The 26443-nt window shown below is 47.8% G+C and overlaps 1 protein-coding gene across 1 annotated transcript in view; it reads right to left on the bottom strand.

Annotated features, from left to right (window-relative positions):
• The window catches only part of LOC100579958 (zinc finger protein 701), a 210073-nt gene that overhangs the window by 48507 nt on the left and 135123 nt on the right, over window positions 1–26443 (bottom strand). The gene's annotated exons all lie outside the window — the stretch shown is intronic.

Here is a 26443-nt window from a genome sequence, read left to right as displayed (position 1 = left end):
CTGGAAAAAGAAGTTCCCCACTGCCCACTGCACCAGAGATCATGCAGAGATAAGAAAGTCCCACAGGAACACCTACAAGTGTATGTATGACCTCGGTCTTCAGATCTCACTCCCTTCATGGAGAAGGTGCCACACACGAGGCAGCAGAGGGGACCTGGGCTGCACTGATGTCCCCTTTAGGGCACAGATTCATCCCTGAACAAAGCCCCCCCTCCAAAAAAAAATGATCCGGGCATCTACTTGGGAAGCTGAGGCAGGAGAATCACTTGAACCCAGGAGGCAGAGGTTGCAGTGAGCCGAGATCGTGCCACTGCACTCCAGCCTGGGCGACAAAATGAGACTTCATCTCAAAAAAAAAGGAAACTCAAAAGATTGCAACTATTTGTGCCTCATTTCTCTGTGACCTAAAAGCCGCCTCCCTGCTTCAAGTCTTCCTGCCTTTGTTTAAAGTTGTCCCGCCTTCCCAGACCAAACCAATGTACTTCTTACATATGTTGATTTATGTCTCATGTCTCCATAAAATGTATAAAATTAAGCTCTGCCCCGACCACCTTGGGCAAAATAAACTTTCTAAATTAACTGAGATCTCTGTAAGATTTTCTGGTTTCAGAGCTGCAATGTCAAATGGGGGCTGTGGGAGATCACAAAGGAGACCCGGAGAAGATGATATCAGAACACGGACCTAGGAAAGAAAGGCTGCTTGTCACTTGCAGCTGAGGGGCAGAGTCCTAGGCAGAGGGACAGCTCAAGTGAAGGCCCTGAGACAGGAGCAACCTCAGCCCCAGGAAGAGGAAAGTGACCCGTGTGGCTGCAGCAGTGGAAGAGATGAGGGCACAGGTAGGAGATGAGGTCGGAGAGGTCCTGGGGGCACAGACCCATAGGGACATGGTCTTCAAACATTTTTCTCCCACAACTCAAAAGCATCTTGAAAGTCGACTCTGATCCCAGCTACTCGGGAGTCTGAGGCAGGAGAATCTCCTGATCCCAGGAGACAGAGGTTGCAGTGAACTGAGATCATGGCATTGCACTCCAGCCTGGGCCACAAGAGTGAAAATTCGTCTCAAAAAAAAAAAAAAATTGGAAGTTATGTATCTTCTCACTCTTTTCACGTATACATCTAAGTTTCTCTTTATATTATAAATTACAACACTTACAAATAATGTAATTTATTTCCCAAATTTAAAATACATGCTGTCAAGTTTGGCTAAGTTTCTGGAAGTACATAGTCACTCTCATCTGGGATGTGCAGACTGCAAGGGAATGTGTTTGGGGGTTTAGGAAGTCACTTGTGGACGCCTGAAGGTGCGGATGCCTGTTTGATGTCCCAGGAGAGAGCTGAGGAGACAAGTGGACACAGGATTGTAGAGCTCCGGGGTGAGGCCTGCAGGGGACATGGAGTCGTGTAGGCAGGTTACAGCTGTGAGATGATAAGGTTCAAGGTGATTTGAGTCTAATCCCCTGATTTTGCTCATCTTGTGCTTTTTTTTATTTTTTAATATTTGGAGAACTGGAATCCCTTTAAAATTTGAGTTAAAGGCCTGGCGCGGTGGCTCACGCTTGTAATCCCAGCACTTTGGGAGGCCGAGGCGGGCGGATCACGAGGTCAGGAGATCGAGACCACGGTGAAACCCCGTCTCTACTAAAAATACAAAAAAATTAGCCGGGTGTGGTGGCGGGCACCTGTAGTCCCAGCTACTCGGAGAGGCTGAGGCAGGAGAATGGCGTGAACCCGGGAGGCGGAGCTTGCAGTGAGCCGAGATTGCGCCACTGCACTCCAGCCTGGGCGACAGAGCGAGACTCCGTCTCAAAAAAAATAAATAAATAAAATAAAATAAAATAAAATAAAATTCGAGTTAAAACTGAGCACTACCCTCTCCCAGAAGAAAAGCCACACACTGTATTTTGTCAGTCATTTCAGGGGTCAGTGTCACTGACTGAGCTTTTCTGGTCTTATTCCTCACCTCTATGTTACAGATGGGCTCACTGAGGCTCAGAGTGGGAGACATTTCACCAAGTTATTCTGAGATGCTCCGAGGTGAGGAGGAAGGAGGTGTGGCTGATTCCCATGTGATGGCCTGGAAGGCCCAATAGGCTGCCTTGGTCTTCCTCCTCTAGAAAATTTCCAGACCAGTCAGGAGTGGTGACTCACCCCTGTAATACCTAACTGGATATCTACATGGAAAAGAATAATATTGGATCTCTCTGTCACACCATGAAAAATTTTATTTAAAAACGGTTAAAAAAAAAAAAAAGGCCAGGCAGGGTGGATCACATCTGTAATCCTAGCAGTTTGGGAGGCTGTGGCGGGCAGATCACAAGGTCAGGAGTTTGAGATCATCCTGGCCAATATGGTGACATCCCGTCTCTACTAAAAATACACAAATTAGCCAGGCATGGTGGCAGGGGCCTGTAGTCCCTGCTACTCTGGAGGCTGAGGCTAAAGAACTGATTGAATCCGGGAGGTGGAGGTTGCAGTGAGCTGAGATTATGCCACTGCACTCCAGCCTGGGTGACAGAGCAAGACTCCACCTCAAAGAAAAACAAACAAACAAAAATTCCAGGACCATCTTATATACCTGAGCAAATGCTTTTCTCATGAACACATGTGCTCTGTTAAACCAACGTTCCAAGTCAATCCAGCCCATCCTTTAACACCTGTAGAGAATATTATGGACCAGAGGGACTTGAGGGAGACACTTAGCAGCTCACAGATCACCATTTTTTCAGATGACATAAGAAAAGAAAATGGAATAGGCTACTTCAACTAAATTTTCATGTTAGGATAAAGAAAAAGGGTCCTTGATATCATTATCAAGTACACACTGAAACAACCTAACAACATATATCACGTAGTAGAAAATGTTTTCGATTATATGATAAAGACTAGAAAGCACACAGACCTCAATGTAAACTGAAAAAAAATTTCATAGAGAAACAATTTTAAAATGCTTAAAAAATATAGATCTAATGAAATCTTGGGTCAAAGGAGAAATATTTGAAAATATATCATACTTTGAAAACAATGAGGACAGGCATGGTGACTCACGCCTATAATCCCAGCACTTTGGGAGGCCGGGGCAGGAAGACCACAATATTAGGAGTTCGAGACCAGCCTGGCCAACATGGAGAAACTATGCCTCTACTAAAAATACAAACATTAGCAGGGCATAGCGGTGCACACCTGTCACCCCAGCTACTCAGGAGGCTGAGGCAGGAAAATCGCTTGACCCCAGGAGGCAGAGTTTGCAGTGAGACGAGATCGTGCCACTGGACTCCAGACTGGGTGACAGAGAGTCTCAATAAATAAATACATATATCTAAACATTAGCTGGGCCTGGTGGGGCGTACCTGTGGTCCCAGCTACTCCGGAGGCTGAGGTGTGAAAATCACTTGAGCCCAGGAAGTTGCCGCTGCACAATGCTGTGATCCTGCTACTGCACTCCGGTGTGGGAAACAGTAAGAGTGTCTCAAAAAAATAATTAAAGACCGGGTGTAGCGGCTCATACCTGTAATCCCAGCACCTTGGGAGGCTGAGGTGGGAGGATCACTGAGGTCATGAGTTCAAGACCAGCCTGACCAAGATGGAGAAACCCCGTCTCTACTGAAAATACAAAATTAGCCGGCTACGGTGGTGTATGCCTGTAATCATAACCACTCAGGAGGCTGAGGCAGGAGAATCACTTGAACCCCATAGGTGAAGGTTGCAGTGAGCAAGATCGCGCCATTGCACTTCACCCTTGGCAACAAGAGCAAAACTCCTTCAAAAAAAAAAAAAAAAACAACAAAAACCACAACAAGAAAAATAAGTAAATTAAAAGTAAAATTAAAAAATAAAAAACAACTACTGAGGCCGAGCGTGGTGGCTCACGCCTGTAATCGCAGAACTTTGGGAGGCCAAGGCGGGTGGATCACAAGGTCATGAGTTCAAGACAAGCCCAGCCTAGATGGTGAAAACTGTCTCTACTAAAAATACAAAAATCAGACAGGTGTGGTTGCAGGCGCCTATAATCCCAGCTGCTCGGGAGGCTGAGGCAGAGAATTCCTTGAACCCGGGAGGCAGAGGTTGCAGTGAGTCAAGAACGCTCCACTGCACTCCAGCCTGCATGACAGAGAAAGACTCCGTCTCAAAAATTAAAAAAAAAAAAAAAACTAAAATAATGAAATGAAGAGGAACTAGAAAAAAGGAAACCAATTACAAAAAGAACAAAAGCACTTTTAATATTCCTTTTATCACATTCCATACAGTAACAGAGACTCAGTCACTTCTTACCCTACTTCACTCCCCCACTCCCCATCCCAGCCATGAAAAGGGAAGAGGGTGATCCACAACTAATAAGTCAAGTCACTGTCCTCTGGCTGAAGAGGGGTTGCAGAGGGAAGCTAGCCTCTGACGCCATAATTGTAAAATGCATCACACTTAAGACACAGGAGTTTTGCAACTCTCATTCTCATCTGCATAATTTAAACAAATTTTAAATTTGTTACCTTATAAACAGAGAAAGCAACATGTCATCACTTCATCATCACATCTAATCAACTCACCGCTCATCTGCACTCAGGGTCCCCCTTCGTCTTCATTACTGCTTCCCTCCATCATTCTATATATAGCCCTTTCTCACTTTCTCTCTCCATCTGTTTCTTTTCTGCATTTCCCCCTGGGCTTCTGCTCATTTTATACCCCTCTCCTGTTTTGCTCCATTCTTTTTTGGTTTTTTTGAGATGGAGTTTCGCTCTTATTGCCCATGCTGAAGTACAATGGTGCGATCTCAGCTCACCACAACCTCTGCCTCCTGGGTTCAAGTGATTCTCCTGCCTCGGCCTCCTAATCCAAAATTAGCAGGGCATGGTGGCACATGCCTGTAATCCCAGGTACTCCGGGGGAGTTTCACAGGAGAATCGCTTTAACCCTAAAGGCAGAGATACTCATTAGCCAAGATTGTACCATTGTACTCCAGCCTGGGCAACAGGAGTGAAACTCCACCTCAAAAAACAAATAATAATAATAATAATAATAATTAATATGTAGGCCGGGCGCAGCGGCTCATCCCTGTAATCCCAGTACTTTGCAGGGCCAAGACAGGAGGAACCTCTGAGCCCAGGATTTCGAGACCACCCCGGGAAACATACTGAAACCCTGTTTCTACAAAAAAACAAACAAACAAACAAAAACCAACTAGCTGGGCTTGGTGTCTCACAATTGTGGTCTCAGCTACTCGGGAGACTGAGGGAGGAGGGTCACTTGAGCCTAGGAGGTCAAGGCTGCAGTTAGAGTAGATAACACTATTGTAATCCACCCTGGGTGATAAAGCCAGACCCTGTCTCAAAATATTAACTAATTAATTAAAAGTACTATGTAATAACAGAAAGCGATTTTTTTTTCCACACCACTGCCCCACTTCCTACCCCACCATGGGAAAAGGGAAGAGAGTGACTCACAATTGAATGTTACTGCCCTCGGGGTGAATAGGGATTCCAAGTGGAAGCTAACCTCTGATACCAATATTTAAAGAATGTACATGGCTCACAGATAGGACATTTAAAATTCTCAAACTCATCTGTATAATTTAAACAAGTTATTAGATTATATACACAGAAGTCAACATGTCACAACTAATCATATCCAATGAACTCACACACTCATCTGTACCCAAAGTCCCCCACCCTTTTTTCTTTTGAGACAGGGTCTTGCTCTTTTGACCAGGCTGGAGTACAGTGGCATGATCTCTGCTCACAGCAGCCTGGAGCTCCTGGGATCAAGTGATCCTCCAGCCTCCGCCTACAGAGTAGCTGAAATTACAGCTGCACGCTATCATGCCCGGTTAATTTTTTCTTTTGAAAGAGATGGGGTGTCTCACTATTTTGCCCAGGCTAGTCTTGAACTCCTGGACTCAAGCAATCCCTCTGCCTCCGTCTCCTAAAGTGCTGGGATTACAGGCATGAGCCACTGTGCCTAGCCCCCCTTTCTTCATTACTGCACTTCCCTCCCTAATTCTGTACATATCTCTCATTCTCCCCTTCTCTCTCTAGCTCTTGTTTTCTTTTCTTTTTCCCTGGGCTTGTGCTCCTCATTTTGTACCCCTCTCCTCTTCTGCTATTTATCCCCTTCTTCCCTCTATTACTTCTCCTCCACCTCTTCTGCTCCATCCTCACAACTTATTTAACTTCTTTTTTTTTTTTTTTTTTTTGAGACTTAGTTTCACTCTTGTTGCCCAGGCTGGAGTGCAATGGTGCGATCTCGGCTCACCGCAACCTTCGCCTCCCAAGTTCAAGCGATTCTCTGGCCTCAGCCTCCCTAATAGCTGACATTACAGGCATATGCAACCGCGCCCAGCTAGTTTTGTATTTTTAGTAGGGATGGGGTTTCTCCATGTTGGTCAGGCTGGTCTCGAACTCGGGATCTCAGATGATCCGCTCGCCTCAGCCTCCCAAACTGCTGGGATTACAGGCATGAGCCAAAGCGCCCGGTCCTTATTTAACCTCTTATTGCTCCTTCTCCCCAATCTTCCAATCGTCCTCAATCTCTATATATTACCGCCTCTTATCTCTGCGTCTCCTCTGCTCTCCCTGTTACATTCTCTCTTCCGTGTTACACCCCCCTGTCTCCACTTTCTAGCACCCCAGATCCCCAGGTGTCCTCCCTGCTGTGGTTCTCCCTCTGTTCTCCTTGCCACCAGCACCACTCTGCGGGTTTGGGGTAAGACACCTGGATCGCGGAGAAGCGCATTTTCCGGGGGGTGGAGCTGGGCAGGCAAGAATACCCGGTGTCATAGGCCGGGTGCGGTGGCTCACGCTTGTAATCCCAGCACTTTGGGAGGCCGAGGCGGGCGGATCACAAGTTCAGGAGATCGAGACCGCGATGAAACCCCGTCTCTACTAAAAATACAAAAAAATTAGCCGGGCGTGGTGGCGGGCGCCTGTACTCCCAGGTACTCGGAGAGGCTGAGGCAGGAGAATGGCGTGAACCCGGGAGGCGGAGCTAGCAGCGAGTGGAGAGCGCGCCACTGCACTCCAGCCTGGGTGAGAGAGCAAGACTCCGTCTCAAAAAAAAAAAAAAAGAACACCCGGTGTCATAGGACAAGCCGCTGGGACCTGCCCTACACTGGTTCAGGGGAAGCGGCGACTGCGGAGGGAAGACTTGGGGAGCAGCAGGGCCCACCACGAGGAGGGATGTAGGGGGCGATGGCGCCTTAAGACAAGGGTGGCACCTGCAGGATCCCAGGACCAGGCAGAAGACGCAGCCTCCCCAGGACGGGGGCCGCGGCGTTCTGCTCCAGGGGCCGAAGGGGGAGAGGCTGGGAGGCGCCCAGGGCGGAATCCACCTCGCGGGTGGGGACTTTAAAAAGCATGGAGTGGGAGGAGTCAGAACAAGGTTTTGACCAGGAAAACTAAGTGATAGGAAGTGTATACATTGACCTATAGCAGAAAGACCGGGGATGGGACCAACCTCCGGACGACTTCAAACCCAAAAGCAAGCAACTCTCGGACTCTTACGGGGACATCTCGGTTTGCTCTGGGTGAAGGAAGACAGGCGAGAATTTCCAGGTCCATGGGGACCCCACGTCCCAGGGACAGACGTGAAGGGGTGGCCTGCCCCTCCACACCTGTGGGTGCTTCTCGTTAGGTGGGACGAAAGACTTGAGAAAAGGAATAAGACACAGAGACAAAATGTAGAGAAGGAAAAGTGGGGCCCAGGGGACCGGTGCTGTGCTTACAGAGGACCCACACCGGCCCCGGCCTCTGAGTTCCCTTAGTATTTATTGATAATTATCTTTACCATCAAAAAGATAAGGGAGTGACTGGACAATAGGATCATTGTAGGGAGGAAATCAGCAGTAAGACATATGAACAAAAAATCCTTGTAACATCAATAAGTTTAAAAGAAAATGCTGTGCCTTGAGATGCATATGCGAACATCTCCATAAACCTTTTAGCAGTATTGCTCCAGCAAGCCCCACCTTATTCCTAAAGGCGGTTTTCTCCTTACTCAGTAAACAAAGCACACAAAGGGTTTTACCTGGAGATGTTCCATCTCCCAGGGACGGGCAGGAGACAAATGTTTGTCTTTTTCTCTAGATTTAAGAGAATGGTGATGACCTTTAACCATAAGCAGCCTTTAGGCACTTGTTTAACAAAGCACATTCTGCACCGCCCAAAATCCTTTTAACCTTAAGTCACCACAGCACATGTCTCTTGCAAAGACAAGGTTGGGGGTAGGGTCACAGATTAACAGCATCTCAAATACAGAACTAAACGGAGTCTCTTATGTCTACTTCCTTCTATATAGCCACAGTAACAGGCTGATCTCTCTTTCTTTTCCCCACACAGACGCGCAGGAGACCTGGGAAGCGCAGACTTAATACAACACAGAACGAAACATATGCGCCGCAGTACGACCTTCACTCCACGTGATCCGCTTCAGGGTTTGCGCCCCGGGACAGAAGCCAAGCCTGGGCTGGGCCTGTGAACAGTTTGGCGGGGCCTGGGCGGGGTAGAGGCGGGGCACGAGGCGGAGAGACCTTGCCCTTTAGGACCGGCAGAGGGCGGGGCCGGAGCGGGACCTGTGCATCTCTTCGCCTCGCACCCAGCGCCTCAGTTTTTTGGGTTTTTGGAGGTGAGAGCGGCCAGGAAGGCTGAGGCATGATTCAGAAGCCCTGGAATTATCTGGAACGGGCATGCAAACTAAAATGTGAAATGCAAAGCCCTGCCTGGGCGGAATATACGATATCATGCTGACGGCCCACAGAACAGAAATCCTCCCCCTTTCTATTCTCCATTCATTCAGGAGGTAGAGTCCACCTCGTGCTCAGCTTCAGAGACTTCCCTAGGGCCTCCCCTTGGGATGCGGGACCGAGTGCTCAGGCCAGGGAGGAATGAGGTCACCACCTGCTGCCTAAACACAGCAGGGATGCAGGCAAGGGGTGGAAGCCTGAGGTCCCAGCTACTCAGGAAGCAGCGGCGGGAGAATCGCTGAACCTGGGGGTCCAGGCCAGCCTGGGCGACAAGGTAACACCCCCTCCCGCAGGGCTCCCTTCCTCGTCTCTCTCGCGTGCGCTTTTTCTTTTCTTTCGTTTTTATTTATTTTTATTTTTTGAGACAGAGTCTTGCTCTGTCGCCCAGGCTGGAGTGCAGTGGTAGGATTTTGGCTCACTGCAAGCTCCACCTCCCGGGTTCACGCAATTCTCCTGCCTCAGCCTTTCAAGTAACTGGGACTACAGGCGCCTACCACGACGCTCGGCTAATTTTTTGTATTTTTAGTAGAGACGGGGTTTCACCATGTTAGCCAGGATGGTCTCGATCTTCCGACCTTGTGATCCGCCCGCCTCAGCCTCCCAAACTGCTTGGATCACAGATGTGATCCACCCCGCCCGGCCTTTTTTTTTTTTTTAAACCGTTTTTAAATAAAATTTTTCATGGTGTGACATAGAGATCCAATAATATTTTCCATATAGATACCCATTTAGTTGTCCCAGCACATTTGTGAAAGAGATCTATTACTTTCTCTTTTTTTACTTTTATCTTTCCTTTTATTTTTGAGACAGAGTATTTCTCTGTGGCCCATGCTGGGGTGCGGTTGCCAGATCGTGGCTCACTGCAGCCTCTGCCTCCTGGGTTGAAGCTATTCTTCTGCCTCAGCCTTTCGAGTAGCTGGTATTACAAGCGCACATGACCATGACCAGCTAATTTTCGTATTTTTGGTAGAGACGGGGTTTCACCATGTTGGCCAGGCTGGTCTGGAACTCCTGACTTCAAGTGATCTGCCTGCCTCAGCCGCCCAAAGTACTGGGATTACACTCGTGGGTCACCGTGCCTGGCCCAGGAAATATTCTTTACTTCACTTTTTAAATGTGAGAAAATATAATTGAAAAACAAAGAGTCTTCCCCCAAATGAGAAATCATCTCCACGACGATAATAGAGAAAGAAAGAAAAACTATTTCGTTAATAAATAAGCTTTAGACCAGACTGTGATGGGAAATAGAGGCAAACAGCTAAGAGGTTGAAAAGAGAGAAAGAAACTTCACTGTTACTATACAACACTTTAAGTACATGTTTTCAAGATAAACACTAATCAGTCCTCAGGGAAGAGGACTTGACAAGCTCTTGGTCACACATAGTTCATCCTGGCTCTACTTGGTAATGGAGGTGACCATCTGTGTCAGCTAATTAGCTTCACCCCCAGGGAGGGGGAGAAACCCTAACACTAACGCTAATACAAAAATTAGCTGGGCGTGGTGGCAGGTGCCTGTAATTTCTCTCTAGTTTTAGTAGAGATAGGGTTTCACCAAGCTGGCCAAGCTGGTTTTGAAATCCTGACCTCAAGTGATCCAGAAGCCTCGGCCTCTCAAAGTGTTGGGATTACAGGCTTGAAGCACGACAGTCAGCCAGGAAAATTCCTAGAAGTTGTGCCTGCATTCCACTAGACTCTTGTTGCATGACCACATTCCTCTCAAGGCTCAGAATTATTTAAATGTCCATAGCTTTAAATTGGAATCATTTCATGTTTGAATTACTTAATTTCCTACTGAGACACAGGTACTATCTATCTTGTTGTTTGCCTTTTTTTTTTTTTTTTTTTTTGAGACGGAGTCTCGCTTTGTCGCCCAGGCTACAGTGCAGTGGCGCAATCTCGGCTCACTGCAACCTCTGCCTCCCAGGTTCAAACAATTTTCCTGAGTAGCTGGGACTACAGGCATTTGCCACCATGCCTGGCTAATTTCTTCGTATTTTTAGTAGAGACAGGGTTTCAACATGTTTGTCAGGCGGTCTCGAACTCCTGATCTCAGGATTGACCCGCCTTGGCCTCCCAAAGTGCTGGGATTACAGGCGTGAGCCACTGAGCGCAGCTGTTGTTTGCCTTTCAAGGAGCTCCCAAGTTCTTCAGAAATACATCCCTGGGCCGGGCGCGGTGGCTCACGCCTGTAATCCCAGTACTTTGGAAGGCCGAAGCTGGAGGATCATCTGAAATCAGAAGTTCAAGACCAGCCTGGCCAACATGGTGAAACCCCGTCTCTACAAAACTATAAAAATTAGCCAGGCATTCTGGCGGGTGCCTGTAGTCCCAGCTACTCTGGAAGTTGAGGCAGTAGAATCTCATGTACCCGGGAGATGGAAATTGCAGTGAGCCGAGATCGCACCATTTAACTCCAGCCTGGGCAACAAGAGCGAAACTCTGTCTCCGTCGGAAAGGAAAGAAAAGAAAAGAACAGAAAAGGAAATAAAAGAAAATTAAACAAAAGAAAAGAAAGAAAACATACTACCTCAGAAGACAGAAAATGCATTTGCAAATTTTCTAAATAAATGTCCTAAGAAAAGAAAGGAAAGAAAATCTCTTTATTTTCAAAGGAGGAATGATACCTCTCATTTATTGGCTTGTTTGTTTGAGATAGGGTCTAGCTCACTCACCCAAGCTGGAGTGTGGTGGCAAAAACAAGGTTCACTGCAGCCTTCAACTCCCTGGCTCAAGTGATCCTTCCACCTTTTTCATCAGGCATTTGGAAGAGATATCTACAAAATATAAACACCAATACATTTCCAATTAAGTCCAGATGGTAAATCATACTGAAATGTGTAAATATGACACAAAAAACAATACTTATTTTGAACTTCCCAAACATGATCTTCAAAGTTTAGGAATACAAAAGGAGTAAGATTCTTTAATAAATAAAGGGCGATTACATGTACTTCAAATCATTTCTATGGAAGCCTATTTCCAATATGACAAAACACTGACAGGGCACAAACATGTGTAAGCCTAAGGTAAGGAGTATTTTTCCACTGTGACCCTAAAATGTATCACAGTTTGCAAAAAACATATCACTGTCACATCAATGAAAAGTATATATTCTTCATATTTACACAATATCTACTGTACACAAATAAGTCCTAAAAGACCACACAATATACTATCTTGGTAAATAATCCACAACAAGCTATGTAAGGGTAACCAAAATCAATGGAAATTCTGTATTGTCAAATAATGGTAGCACAGAGAAGATAAGAAAAGATTACAAAAATCAGCCAGGCGTGGTGGTGGGTGCCTGTAGTCCCAGCTACTCGGGAGGCAGAGGCACAAGATTCACTTGAACCTGGGAAATCTGGGAGGCGGAGATTGCAGTAAGCCAAGATTGTGCCACTGCACTCCAGCCTGGGTGACACAGTGAGACTCTGTCTCAAAAAAAAAAAAAAAAGAAAATGTTAATACAAACTTTTTCTGAATACCTGTCATAAAATTATCTACATCCACACAGAACAGGCACTTATTGAAATTAACAAGTGCAGTGTGTCACTTATATTACATATCATATACTGAAAAACCATATGTGAAATCTTAAATATTAATTAGTAAACAATTCTAACTCATGATAAAACCAGCAAGCAAATAATAAGTACATTTATACAGCCTGCAGAATTCTAAACAATTCTCTCTCAAGAAAAAAGCCACAACTTCTACTTAACACCAGCACACACTATAAGAACTGAAATACATGTTAAGATCACTACCTTCCGATGTATGAGTTCAAGTAAATACACAGCAATAAAAGGAATAAGAATTGACTAACAGTGTCAGAGGGTACAATTATGATGTCACAGGTACAGTTACGTAACACCAGGCAATACAGCAATTTTATATATATATGCATTGTCTGTAGTTATCTAGTTAACTGTGCATAAAATATAAAACATAGAATGTATACTGGCAAAATTTATAAACTGAGATCACAGAAAACATTGTATAAAACAAATTGCACAATAAAAACATGAAAAACCTGATGTAGGCTCCCTGGTCTGAATATTTATATTGGCCAAAAGGGATGTTCAGAGTTCTTTTTTTTTTTTTTTTTTTTTTTGTTGAGACAGAGTCTGGCTCTGTCCCCCAGGCTGGAGTGCAGTGGCACCATCTCGGCTCACTGCAAGCTCTGCCTCCCGGGTTCACGCCATTCTCCTGCCTCAGCCTCCTGAGTAGCTGGGACTACAGGTGCCCGCCACCACGCCCTGCTAATTTTTTTTGTATTTTTAGTAGAGACAGGGTTTCACTATGTTGGCCAGGATGGTCTCGAACTCCTGACCTCGTGATCCGCCCACCTCGGCCTCCCAAAGTGCTAGGATTACAGGCTTGAGCCACCGCGCCAGGCCCAGAGTTCTTACTGTCCAATAGGATGTTCCTGCAGATGGTGCCTTTGAGAGAATTTGGTCATGGGTGTTGACTACACGTGAATAGTACTAGTGCTTTTATTTTTATTATTTATTTATTTATTTTTTGAGACGGAGTTTCCCTCCTGTTGCCCAGGCTGCAGTGCAATGGCACGATCTTGGCTCATCACAACCTTTGCCTCCCAGGTTCAAGCAATTCTCCTGCCTCAGCCTTCCGAGTAGCTGGGATTACAGCCACACGCCACTGCCACCACACCTACACACTAATTTTGTAGTTTTATAGAGACTGGGTTTCTCTATATTGGTCAGGCTGGTCTCGAACCCCCGACCTCAGGTGATTCGCCCACATCAGCCTTCCAAAGTGCTGGAATTACAAGTGTGAGCCACCAAACATGGCCAGGACCACTGCTTTTATAAACAGAGACATTAAAGAGCTGATTGCTCTCTTTGTTTTTTGAGACCAAGTCACACTCTATCACTCAGGCTGCAGTGTAGTGGCATGATTCTCCTGCCTCAGCCTCCCGAGTAGATGGGACTACAGACGCATGCCACCATCCTTGGCTAATTTTTCTTTCTTTTTTGGGGGGAGGAGGAGTCTCACTCTGTCACCCAGGCTAGAGTGCAGTAGTGCGATCTTGGCTCACTGCAACCTCTGCCTCCCAGCTGGGTCCAAGTAATTCTCCTGCCTCAGCCTCCAGAGTAGCTGAAATTAGAGGTGTGTGTCTACATGGCCAGCTAATTTTTGTATTTTTGGTAGAGACAAGGTTTCACCATGTAGGCCAGGTTGGTCTCGAACTCCTGACCTTCAGTGATTTGCTCCCAAAGTGCTGGGATTACAGGAATGAGCTACCATGCCCAACTTTGATGTTCCTTACTTTTTCTTTCTCTTTTTTTTTTTTTTTGTCAGATGGAGTCTAGCTCTGTTGCCCAGCCTGGCATGCAGTGATGCAATCTCGGCTCACTGCAACCTCTGCCTCCCAGGTTCAAGTAATTCTCCTGCCTCAGCCTCCCGAGTAGCTGGGATTACAGGTGTCTGCCACCATGCTTGGCTAATTTTTGTATTTTTTAGTAGAGATTGAGTTTCACTGTGTCAGCCAGGCTGGTCTTGAACTCCTGACCTCGTGATCCACCCACCTCCATCTCCCAAAGTGCTGGGATTACAGGCGTGAGCCACCATGTCCGGATGTCCCTTTTAAAAACTGCTATGGACTGACAGTGGTGGCTCACACCAGTAATCCCAGCACTTTGGGAAGCCCAGGCAGCGGACCACTTGAGTTCAGGAGTTAGAGACCAGCCTGGACCAATGTGAAGAAACCTCGTCTCTACTAAAAATACAAAATTAGCCAGGCGTGGTCGTGCATGCCTGTAATCTCAACTACTCGGGAGGGTGAGGCAGTAGAATTGCTTGAAGCCAGGGAGCGGAGGTTGTGGTGAGCTGAGATCATGCCATCGCACGCCAGCCTGGGCAAAAAGAGCAAAACTCCCTCTCAAAAAAAAGGGGGGGGGGCTATGTAGGCCAGACGCAGTGGGCCATCCCTGTAATTGCACCTGTAATCCCAGTAATTTGGGAGGCCAAGGCAGGAGGATCCTTTGACCCCAGGATTTTGAGACCAGCCTGGGAAACACAGTGAAACCACGTTTCTACAAAAAAAATATATATATATAAAAACTAGCTGGGCTTGGTGGCTCATGCCTCTGGTCCCAGCTACTCAGAAGGCTGAGGTAGGAGGATCGCTTGAGCCCAAGAGGTAGAAGCTGCAGTTAGAGGAGATCACGCCACTGCACTCCAGCCTGTGTGATACAGCCAGACCCTGTCTCAAAATATTATTTAATTAATTAAATTGAAAGTATTATGTAATAACAGACAGTGACTTTTTTCCCACTTCACTACCCCACATCCTCCCAATCCTAGGAAAAGGGAAGACAGTGATTCACAACTGAATAAGTGACTTCCCTCTGGCAAATAGGGATTCCAAGTGGAACATAACCTCTGATGCCAAAATTTATAGAACGTACACGTCACATAGACACCAATTTTAAAATTCTCAATCTGTATAATTTAAACAAGTTTTTAGTTATTAGATTATATACAGGGAAGTCAACATGTCACAAGTAATCATATCCAATGACTCACCCACTGATCTAAACCCAGTCTCTCGCCCCTTTTTTTCTTTTGAGACAAGGTCTCACCCTGTTGACCAGGCTGCAGTGTAGTGGCATGATCTCCGCTCACTGCAGCCTGGACCTCCTGAGCTCAAGTCATCCTCCCACCTTGGCCTCCATTCTCTCATTCTCCCCCTCTCTCTCTAGCTCTTGTTTTCTTTTCTTTCTCCCTGGGATTCAGCTCTTCATTTTGTACTCCTCTTCTCTTCTGCTGTTTATCCCCTTCTTCCCTCTATTCCTTCTCTTCCACCTCTTCTGCTCCATCCTCGCAACTTATTTAACCTCTTATTGCTCCTTCTCCCCAATCTTTCAATCGTCCTCAATCTCCATCTATTTCTGCCTCTTCACCCATCTCTGCGCCTCCTCTGCTCTCCCTGTTAAATTCTCTCTTCCCTGATATACTCCCCTGTCCCCACCTGGGGATCTGTGGCACCCTAGATCCCCAGGTGTCCTCCCTGCTGTGGTTCTCCCTCGGTTCTCCTTGACACCAGCACCACTCTGCTCTGTCTGCCCTGGCTCCAAATCCCTCCCTCTCTCCCTCACTCTGATAAGCCTCCCTCTTTGCTGCCTCCCCACTACCTTGCCGTCCTTCATCTCTGTGTACATCTAGCTTTTCTCTACATTTCTCCAGTTGCTTTTCTCCTCCTGCTTTCCTAGGTTTTTTTGTTGCTTTTTTTTCCCACTTTTGCCATATCTTGGCATATCCCTCACCAACCCTCTATTTTGCCATCTGTTATGGGCCTTTCTTATTCTTTTTTTATCTGTCTCAGGTTTTCTACTGCTCTCTGTCTCCTGATCCCTTCGGCCCACACAGTCGCAGGAGGGTTTGGAGTAAGACGCCTGCATCCCGGAGGAGCGCGTTTTCCAGGGGCTGGAGCTCGGCAGGCAAGAAGACCCCGTGTTACAGGACAAGGCCCTGGGTCCTCCCTAATGCGGGTTCAATGGAAGCGGTGACTGCGGAGGGAAGACCTGGGGAGCAGCAGGCTCTGGCACGAGTAGGGAGGTGAAGCGGGGGACGGCGCCTTAGGAGAAGGATGGGGTCTGCAGGATCCCAGGACCAGGCAGAGGACGCGGCCTCCCCGGGACTGGGGCTGCGGCGCGGCGCTACAGGGGCCGACGAGGGGTGGCTGGGAGGCGCGCCCCGAGCAAGAATCCACCTCGTGGGTAGGACTTTAAATAGCGCGGGGAGGGAGGAGTCAGAAGAAGGTTTTGAGCAGAAAAACTACGCAATAGAAAGTGTATACATTGCCCTATAGCAGACAGACCGGGGACGGGACCAGCCTCCAGACGACTTTAAACCCGAAAGGAAGCGACACCCGGCCTCTCACTGGGATGTCTCCATTTGCTCTGGGCGAAGGAAGACGGGCGAGAATTTCCAGGTCTGTGGGGACCCCACGTCCCAGGGACAGAAGCGGCGGGGACCTGGGAAGCGGAGACATAATGCAACGCAGAGCAAAACTCACCGTGGCGATGTGACCTTCACTCCACCCGATCCGCTTCCGGGTTTGCGTTAATCTCCGCGCGCAGGACGGAAGCCAGGCCTGGGCGGGAGGTGGGAGGAGATGGGCGGGGCCTGGGCGAGGTAGGGGCGGGGCGCGAGGCGGTGAGACCTTGCCCTTTAGAACGGGCAGAGGGCGGGGCCGGGGCGGGACCTGCGCATCTTTCAGCCTGGCTCCTAGCGTCTCTGTTTTCAGGTTGTGGAGGCGAGAGCGCCAGAAAGTCTGAGGCATGATTCCAAAGCCCTGGAATTGTCTGGAACCGGGATGCAAACTAAAATGTGAAATGCAAAGCCCTGCCTGAGCGGCACGTAAGATGTCATGCTGACGGCCCACGGAACAGAATAGAAATCCTCTCCCTTTCTGTCACCATTCCCTCGGGAGGGGGAGTCCACCCTGAGCTCAGCTTCAGAGACTTCCTTAAAGCCACCGCCAGGGGTGCGGGACGGAGTGCTTAGGCCAGGGAGGAGTGAGGTCACCACCTGCTGCTTAGAAACAGCAGAGGCGCGGGGGCGGGAGCCTCAGGTCCCAGCTACTCAGGAGGCAACGGAGAGAATCGCTGAGCCTGGGGTTCCAAGCCAGCCTGGGCGACAAAGTAACACCCACTGCGGCAGGTCTCCCTTCCTAGTCTCTCTCTCTTTCCCTTTTTTTTTTTTTGGAGACAGAGTCTCACTCTGTCGCCCAGGCTGGAATGCAGTGGCGTGATTCCAGCTCACTACAACTTCCGCCTCCTGGGTTCAAGCGATTCTCCTGCCTCAGCCTCCCGAGTAGCTGGGACTACAGGCATACGCCACCATGCCCAGTTAATTTTGTATATTTAGTAGAGACAGGGTTTCACCATGTTAGCCAGGCTGATCTCGAACTCCCTACCTCAGGTGATCCGCGCACGTCGGCCTCCCAAAGTGCTGGGATTACAGGCATGAGCCACCGCGCCCGGGCCTTTTCCCTTTTAAGAAAAAAAAAAAAAACTTTTTTAAATACAATTTTTGATGGTGTGACATAGGGATCCAACATTACTCTTTTCCATGTGGATATCCAGTTAGTTGTCCCAGCACTTTTGTGGAAGAGATCTAAATTACTTTTATTATTATTATTATTATTATTATTATTATTATTATTGAGACAGAGTATTTCTCTGTTGCCCAGGCTGGAGTGCAGTGGCGAGATCTCAACTCAATGCAGCCTCTGCCTCCTGGGTTCAAGCGATTCTCCTGCCTCAGCCTCAGGAGCAGCTGGCATTACAGGTGCCCGCCACCATGCCCAGTTAATTTTTGTATTTTTCGTAGAGATGGGGTATCACCACGGTGACCTGGCCGGTATCAAACTCCTCGCTTTAAGTTATTTGCCTGCGTCAGCCTCCCAAAGTGCTGGGATTACATGCGTGAGCCAACATGCCTGGCCCAAGAAATATTCTTTACTTTGCTTTTTAAATGTTCACAAAATATAATTGAAAACTAAAAGATATTCTCCCAAATGGGAAATCATCTCCACGATAACAGAGAAAGAAATAAAAACCATTTTGTTAATAAATAAGCCTTAGGGCCGGGCACAGGGGCTCACGCTTGTAATCCCAGCACTTTGGGAAGCCGAAGTGGGTGGATCACAAGGTCAGGAGATGGAGACCACGGTGAAACCCCGTCTCTACTAAAAATACAAAAAAGTAGCCGGGCGTGGTGGCGGGCGCCTGTAGTCCCAGTTACTTGGGAGGCTGAGGCAGGAGAATGGCAGGAACCCGGGAGGTGGAGCTTGCAGTGAGCCGAGATCGCGCCACTGCACTCCAGCCTGGGCGACAGCGAGACTCCGTCTCAAAAAAAAAAAAAAATACATAAAACAAGCCGGGAGGCCGGGCGCGGTGGCTCACGCCTGTAATCCCAGCACTTTCGGAGGCCGAGGCGGGCGGATCACAAGGTCAGGAGATCGAGACCATCCTGGCTAACATGGTGAAACCCCGTCTCTACTAAAAGTACAAAAAAATTAGCCGGGTGTGGTGGCGTACACCTGTGTCCCAGCTGCTGGGGAGGCTGAGGCAGGAGAATGGCGTGAACCCAGGAGGTGGAGCTGGCAGTGAGCAGAGATAGCACCACTGCACTCCAGCCTGGGTGACAGAGCAAGACTCCGTCTCAAAAAAAAAAAAAAAAAAAAAAAATCAGCCGGGTGTGGTGGCGGGCGCCTGTAGTCCCAGCTACTCGGAGAGGCTGAGGCAGAAGAATGGCGTGAACCCTGAAGGCGGAGCTTGCAATGAGCCGAGATCGCACCACTGCACTCCAGCCTGGGCGACAGAACGGGATTCCGTCTCAAATAAATCAATAAATCAATAAGCCTTAGACCAGAATGTGATGGGAAATAGAGGCAAACAGCTAAGAGGGTGAAAAGAGAAACTTCAGTGTTTTATACAACCCATTAAGTACATGTTTTCAAGATAAACACTAATCAGTCCTCAGGGAAGAGGACTTGACAACACCCTTGGTCACACATAGTTCATCCCGGCTCTAATTGGTAATGGAGGTGACCATCTGTGTCAGCTAACTAGCTTCATCCCATGCAGGGGAAGAAACCCTAACCCATGTCGTTTTGGCAAGTGTGAGTTTCACAACATGGCGACAGGTGCCCTCTCTGATGAGGCTCCTGCAATCCAACAGAAACTGACGTCAGCAGTAAATAATAAAATTTAAAATACATGATTAAGTAGAGAGTTAATGTGAACACAACGCTTGAAGAAAGCCACCTGGAAACATCAACGCCAAATGAATGGGATCAGCGTTCCAAAGTAGAAACGTTAACGTTTCACACATAGGGAAAGACACAGAAGCTTTAGCAGAATCATCACATTTTTCATTCAAGACCAGTGCACAGGGTGCAGCAACTTGATTGGTGATAGATTGATACACAATGCTCTGAGGAGGTCTTATCGCTGGGGCTGCTTAGTCTTCCTGATTTTTTTTTATTTTTATTGCTATTTATTTATTTTGAGATGAAGTATTGCTCTGTCGCCAGGCTGGAGTGCAGTGGCGCAATCTCGGCTCACCGCAACCTCCGATTCCCTAGTCTCGTGGCTCAGCCTCCAGAATAGATGGTACTAGAGGCATGCACCAACATGCCCAGCTAATTTTTGTATTTTTATTAGGGACGGGGTTTCACCATGTTGGCCAGTATGATCTCTATCTCCTGACCTCGTGATCTGCCAGCCTCAGTCTCCCGAAGTGCTGGGATGACAGGGGTGAGCCACTGTGCAAGGCCAGTTTTCCAAATTATATACAGGAAAACTCCTAGAAGTTGCGCCTGCATTCCACTGGACTCTGGTTGCACGACCACATTCCTCTCAAGGCTCAGAATTATTTAAATGTCCATTGCTTTAAATTGGAATCACTTGATGTTTGAATAATTTAATTTCCTACTGAGATACAAGTACTATCTCTGTTGTTGTTTCCCTTTCAAACAGAGCTCCCAAGTCCTTCGGAAATACATCGCTGGGTCATTAAGCTAAAAAACAGTTTAGTTCTTTTCTAAAAAATTCCACTTCTAGTCAAGTGCGGTGGCTCACACCTGTAATCCCAGCACTTTGGGAGGCAGAGGCGGGCAGATCGCCTGAGGTCAGGAGTTTGAGGCCGGTCTGACCAACACGGAAAAACCCTTCTCTACTAAAAATACGAAATTAACCGGGCGTGGCGGCACATGCCTGCAATCCCAGCTACTCGGGAGGCTGAGGCAGGAGAATCGCTTGAACCTGGGAGACGGAGGCTGCAGTGAACGGAGATCACGCCATTCCACTCCAGCGTGGACTACAAGCGCGAAACTCTGTCTCAAAAAACATACCGCTTCAGAAGACAGAGAAAATTCATTTACACATTTTCTAAATAAATATCCTAAGAAAAGAGACTACAGGAAAGAAAATCTCTTCCTTTATTTTTGAAGGAGGAATTATGCCTCTCACTTATTTGCTTGTTTGTTTGAGACAGGGTCTAGCTCTGTCATCCAAGTTGGAGTGTGCTGGCAAGATCAGAGCTCAGTGCAGCGTCCAACTCCCTGGCTCAAGTGATGTTTTCTTTTTTTTCTTTTTCTTTTCTTTTGTTTTCTTTTTATTTATTTATTTATTTATTTATTTTTTTGAGACGGTGTTTCGTTTTTGTTCCCCAGGCTGGAGTGCAATGGCTCGACCTCGGCTCACCAAAACCTCTGCCTGCCGGGTTCAAGCAATTCTCCTGCCTCAGCTTCCCGAGTAGCTGGGATTACAAGCATGGGCCACTATGCTCAGCTAATTTTTTTGTGTTTTTAGTACAGACGGAGTTTCTCCTTGTTGGTAAGGCTGGTCTCGAACTCCCGACCTCAGGTGATCTGCCCATTTCAGCCTCCCAAAGTGCTGGGATTACAGGCCAGTGATGTTTTCATCTCAGTGCCCCGAGCAGCTGAGAACACAGGGGTGCGCCACCATATCTGGCTGATTTTTCTTTTATTTTTAGTAGAGACGAGGTCTCACTATTATGCCCTGCCTGATCACACACTCCTGGGCTCAAGCAATCCTCCCGCCTCGGCCTCTCAAAGTGCTGGGATGACAGGTGTGACCCACTGCTCCGAGTTCTGGCTTTATTTCCATGGAATATGAAATTTTCCTCCACCTTCTGTGTATAATAGGCAGTTTTCCATGTCACCTTTCTATTTCCATTATCCACTCAAACAACCCAGGACCTTGCTTAGTTTACTAAGCCATTCTAATTGTCAGTCCCCTTTGTAAGCAGCGCCACTCCACCCCTTTACCGAGGTATGAGGGGAGCTCGCCCCGCCTGCAGGTTTCGCGACTCTACCTGCTCAAAAAAGGCACTTTGCATTAAAACCATTTTCAACTTCAGAGAAAAAACGATTCAGCGTTCAGTACAGTTGGCCCACTACAATATGTTGTTTTAACTTCGATTGTTTGAAATGCTAACTTAAAACGGGCAGGAAGCATCCCTGTGATATTAGGGGTAATATCACGGCACACCAGAAACAATCCACCAATCAGAACCCGGGGGATCCAGTCCTGGAGGTCAAGGATGACAGCAGGTCACATCATGGACCCAGCTGAGGAGAGAGCCCTGACCCATCGCCGCCAGGCCCTGTTCTTAAGAACAACACCCCATTTCAGGTCCCGCCCCCAAACGAGGATAAGCCTCTGGCCCCGCCCCGTCCCGCTGTCCAGCGCGGCCTCCAAGCAGCCTCCTCCCTCTTGCCCCACCCCAGGCCCCGCCCCCACCGTCTAACCAGGCCCTTCCCCCAAAGTGATTTCAAATGCATTACCAAGTCAGATACAAACTATCTCCCTTTATTGGTCTCCTTTTTCAGAATTTTCCAGATATCTGTGCACATTAACGTATGTATTTCACATGTTGTTTCTCTGATCTGGTCCACAAAGAGCTGACATCCAGATGTGGCCCCTGAACCATCCAGGCTGCCCAGCAGCAATGACACCAAGGGGCCCACACCCCGTGTCCATCCATGTCTGGGTGTGAGCCCCTCCCACGACCATGCCCAGTGGAGCCTCTTAAGAAGTTCTTGTCACTGGGTCACAGGAGATGGAATCTCAGAGCAGATGAGAGGAACTGAGAAAAGGCATGGGTGAGTGCGAGTGAGCCTGTCAGGCAGGACGCTTCAGACTCAGAAAAGACTGGCTACTACAATACCTGGCATTTCAGAAAGGAAAGAGACAGATTAATCCACCGAGGAGTATCACTTCACCTGAGGAAGAGCCAGCCCTGGCTCCTTTTCTTTCCTCTTCTTGTGATACCCTACCTTGTTTGTTTGTTTGTTTCTTTGTTTGGTTTTGAGACGGAGTCTCTCTCTGTCGCCCAGGCTGGAGTGCAGTGGCGCGATCTCCGCTCACTGCAACCTCTGCCTCGCGGATTCACGCCCTTCTCCTGCCTCAGCCTCCTGAGTAACTGGGACTACAAGCGCTCGCCACCACGCCGGGCTAATTTTTTATATATATTTTTTAGTAGAGACGGGGTTTCACCGTGTTAGCCAGGATGTTCTCAATCTCCTGACCTCGTGATCCGCCCGCCTCGGCCTCCCAAAGTGCTGGGATTATAGGCGTGAGCCACCGCGCCCGGCTACCCTACCTTGTTTTAACCTGAGTGACTCTCCTAGCAGAGAGAGCCGGACAGACTCCATTTTAGCTTCTTCACTTGCAGCGCCCTTTATCCCCCTTAAGGGAATAAATAGCGCAAACTGACTCCGAGCACATCCAGGAATGCACCTGCTGATAAGATATTCAGGCAGGCTGTACCAGCAGCCCCTGTGAATGTGCTCGGTGGAAGGTACCTAAAAGCCACTGCATTTATCTCTTAATGATAGTTCAAGCCCCTGCGCCTGGAACTGTTTATTTTTCTGTAACTATCTCTGCAACCATTAATTTTTTACTTTTTGCCTATTCTGCTTCTGTAAAATTGCTTCAGCTAGGCTATCCCCTCCCTTTCTTAGACCAAAGTATAAAAGAAAATCTAGCCCCTTCTTCAGGGCTGAGAGAATGTTGAGCGTTAAGCCATCTCTTGGTCGCCAGCTAATAAAGGACTCCCGAATTCGTCTGTAAGTATGGTGTTTCTCTAACTCGTCCTCTTACAACATTCTGAGCTTCTGCCTCATGTAACACGAGTCTTTAGAAATCAATCCTGTATGTGAAAAATGAAGGGGGCCTGCCCCTCCACACCTGCGGATATTTCTCATCAGGCGGAGATGAGAGACTGAGAAAAGAAATAAGACAGAGAGACAAACTATAGAGAAAAAACAGTGGGCCCAGGGGACCAGCACACTTAGCATGCGAGGAGCTGCACCGGAGCTGATCTCTGAGTTCCCTCGGTATTTACTGATGACTATTTTTACTCTCTTCGCAAGGGGAGTGCGGCAGGGTAACAGGGTGATGGTGAGGAGAATGTCAGCAGGGAAACATATAAGCAAAGGAATCTGTATCATTAATAAGTTTAAGGAAATGTACCGTGCCTGGATTGTGGGGAAAAGAAAGAGAGATCAGATTGTTACTGTGTCTATGTAGAAAAGGAAGACATAAGAAACTCCATTTTGATCTGTACTAAGGAAAATTGTTTCTGCTTTGAGAGGCTGTTAACCTGTAACTATAGCCCCAACCCTGTGCTACAGAAACATGTGCTGTAATGAATCAAAGTTTAATGGATTTAGGGCAGTGCAGGATGTGCCTTGTTTTGTTTTGTTTTTTCTAAGGGAGAATATCATTTTGTTACCGAGGCTGTAGTGCAGTAGCATGATCTCGGCTCACTGCAACCTCTGCCACCCAGGTTCAAGCGATTCTCCTGCCTCAGACTCACGAGTAGCTGTAATTACAGGCGCCCGCCACCACGCCCAGCTAATTTTTGTATTTTTAGTAGAAACGCGGTTTCGCCTTGTTGGTCAGACTGGTCTCAAGCTCCTGACATTGTGATCCGCCTGCCTCGGCCTCCCAAAGAGCTGGGATTACAGGCTTGAGTCACCATGCTTGGCCAGGATGTGCCTTGTTTTTTGTTTTTTCTTTTTCTTTTTTTTTTTTGAGACGGAGTCTCGCTCTGTCGCCCAGGCTGGAGTGCAGTGGTGCAATCTCGGCTCACTGCAAGCTCCGCCTCCCGGGTTCACGCCATTCTCCTGCCTCAGCCTCTCCGAGTAGCTGGGACTACAGGCGCCCGCCACCACGCTCGGCTAATTTTTTGTATTTTTAGTAGAGACGGGGTTTCACTGTGGTCTCGATCTCCTGACCTCGTGATCCGCCCGCCTCGGCCTCCCAAAGTGCTGGGATTACAAGCGTGAGCCACCGCGCCCGGCCTGTGCCTTGTTAACAATATGTTTGCAGGCAGTATGCTTGGTAAAAGTCGTCGCCATTCTCCAATCTCAATTAACCAGGGACACAATGGACTGCAGAAAGCCGCAGGGACCTCTGCCCAAGAAAGCCTGGGTACTGTCCAGGTTTCCCCCCACTGAGACAGCCTGAGATATGGCCTCGTGGGAAAGGAAAGACCTTACCATCCCCCAGCCCAACACCGGTAAAGGGTCTGTGCTGAGGAGGAGGAGTAAGAGGGAGGCCTCTTCGCAGTTGAGAAAAGAGGAAGGCTTCTGTCTCCTGCTCCTCCCTGGGAATGGAATGTCTCCCTTAAAGCTGACCATTCCCATTGGTTCTATTCTGAGATAGGAGAAAAGAGCCCGGTGGGTGGAGGCGAGATATGCTGGCAGCAATACTGCTCTGTTACTCTTTCCTACACTGAAACGTTTGGGTAAAGAAAAACATAAATCTACCCTATGTGCACATCCAGACACAGTACCTTTCCTTGAACTTATTCATGACACAGATTCCTTTGCTCACATGTTTTCCTGCTGACCTCTCCCCACCTGTTGCCCTGCTACACTCCCCTCGCTAAGATAGTAAAAATAATGATCAATAAATACTGAGGGAACTCAGAAGCTGGCGCCGATGTGGGTCCTCCCTATGCCGAGCGCCGGTCCCCTGGGCCCACTGTTCTTTCTCTATACTTTGTCTCTGTGTCTTATTTCTTTTCTCAGTCTCTCATCCCACCTGACAAGAAATACCCACAGGTGTGGAGGGGCTGGCGCCCTTCACTGGGTGTGCACGCGGGCAAGATTTATGTTTCACTTTACACAAGCATTTCAGTGTAGCAAAGAGTCACAGAGCAGTATTGCTGCCAGAATATCTCACCTCCAGCCACAGGGCGGTTTTCTCCTATCGCAGAATAGAACCAATGGTCAACTTTACACCAAGACATTCCATTCCCAGGAGGAGCAGGAGACAGAAGTCTTCTTATCTCAACTGCAAAGAGGCCTCTCTCTTTCACTCCTCCTCCTCAGCACAGACCCTTCAAGGGTGTCAGGCTGGGGGATATAAGGTCCTTCCTTTTCCACAAGGCCATATCTCAGGCTGTCTCAGTGGGGGGACACCTTGGACAATACCCAGGCTTTCTCAGGCAGAGGTCCCTGAGGCTTTCCGCAGTGCATTGTGTCCCTGGTTAATCGAGAATGGAGAATGGCGATGACTTTTACCAAGCATACTCCCTGCAAACATATTGTTAACAAGGCACATCCTACACAGCCCTAAATCCATTAAACCTTGATTCAATACAGCACATGTTTCTGTGAGAACAGGGTTGGGGCTAAAGTTACAGATTAATAGCATCTCAAAGCAGAACAATTTTTCTTAGTACAGATCAAAATGGAGTTTCTTATGTCTTCCTTTTCTACGAAGACACAGTAACATTCTAATATTTCTTTTCCCCACAAAAAAAAAAAAAAAAAAGACGAGATTTCATGTTAGAAATGACTCACTCCCTTCCTTGGGCAAAAACAAACAGGGGAGACCTCACCCTCTAGAAAGATGGTCCTCTGCTGCCCACTGCACCAGAGATCATTCAGAGATAAGAAACTACCACAGGAAGACCTACAAGTGTATATTTGACCCTGGTCTTCAGATCTCACTCCTCTCCTAGAAAAGCCCCCGCACACGAGGCAGCAGTGGGGAGCTGGGCTGGATTGATCTCCCCTTCAGGGCACAGACTCATCCCTCATCAAACCCCATCCGGAGGACAGCCCCTCACCTCTCTGTGGATCACAGGCTGAGCTCAGCCCTCAGAAATGGAGGACACAGAGCTTCGATGCT

The sequence above is a fragment of the Nomascus leucogenys genome, chromosome 10, assembly GCF_006542625.1.
Source record: "Nomascus leucogenys isolate Asia chromosome 10, Asia_NLE_v1, whole genome shotgun sequence".
In the NCBI taxonomy this organism is placed as follows: Eukaryota; Metazoa; Chordata; class Mammalia; order Primates; family Hylobatidae; genus Nomascus; species Nomascus leucogenys.
This window is presented reverse-complemented; position numbering and strand designations above follow the sequence as displayed.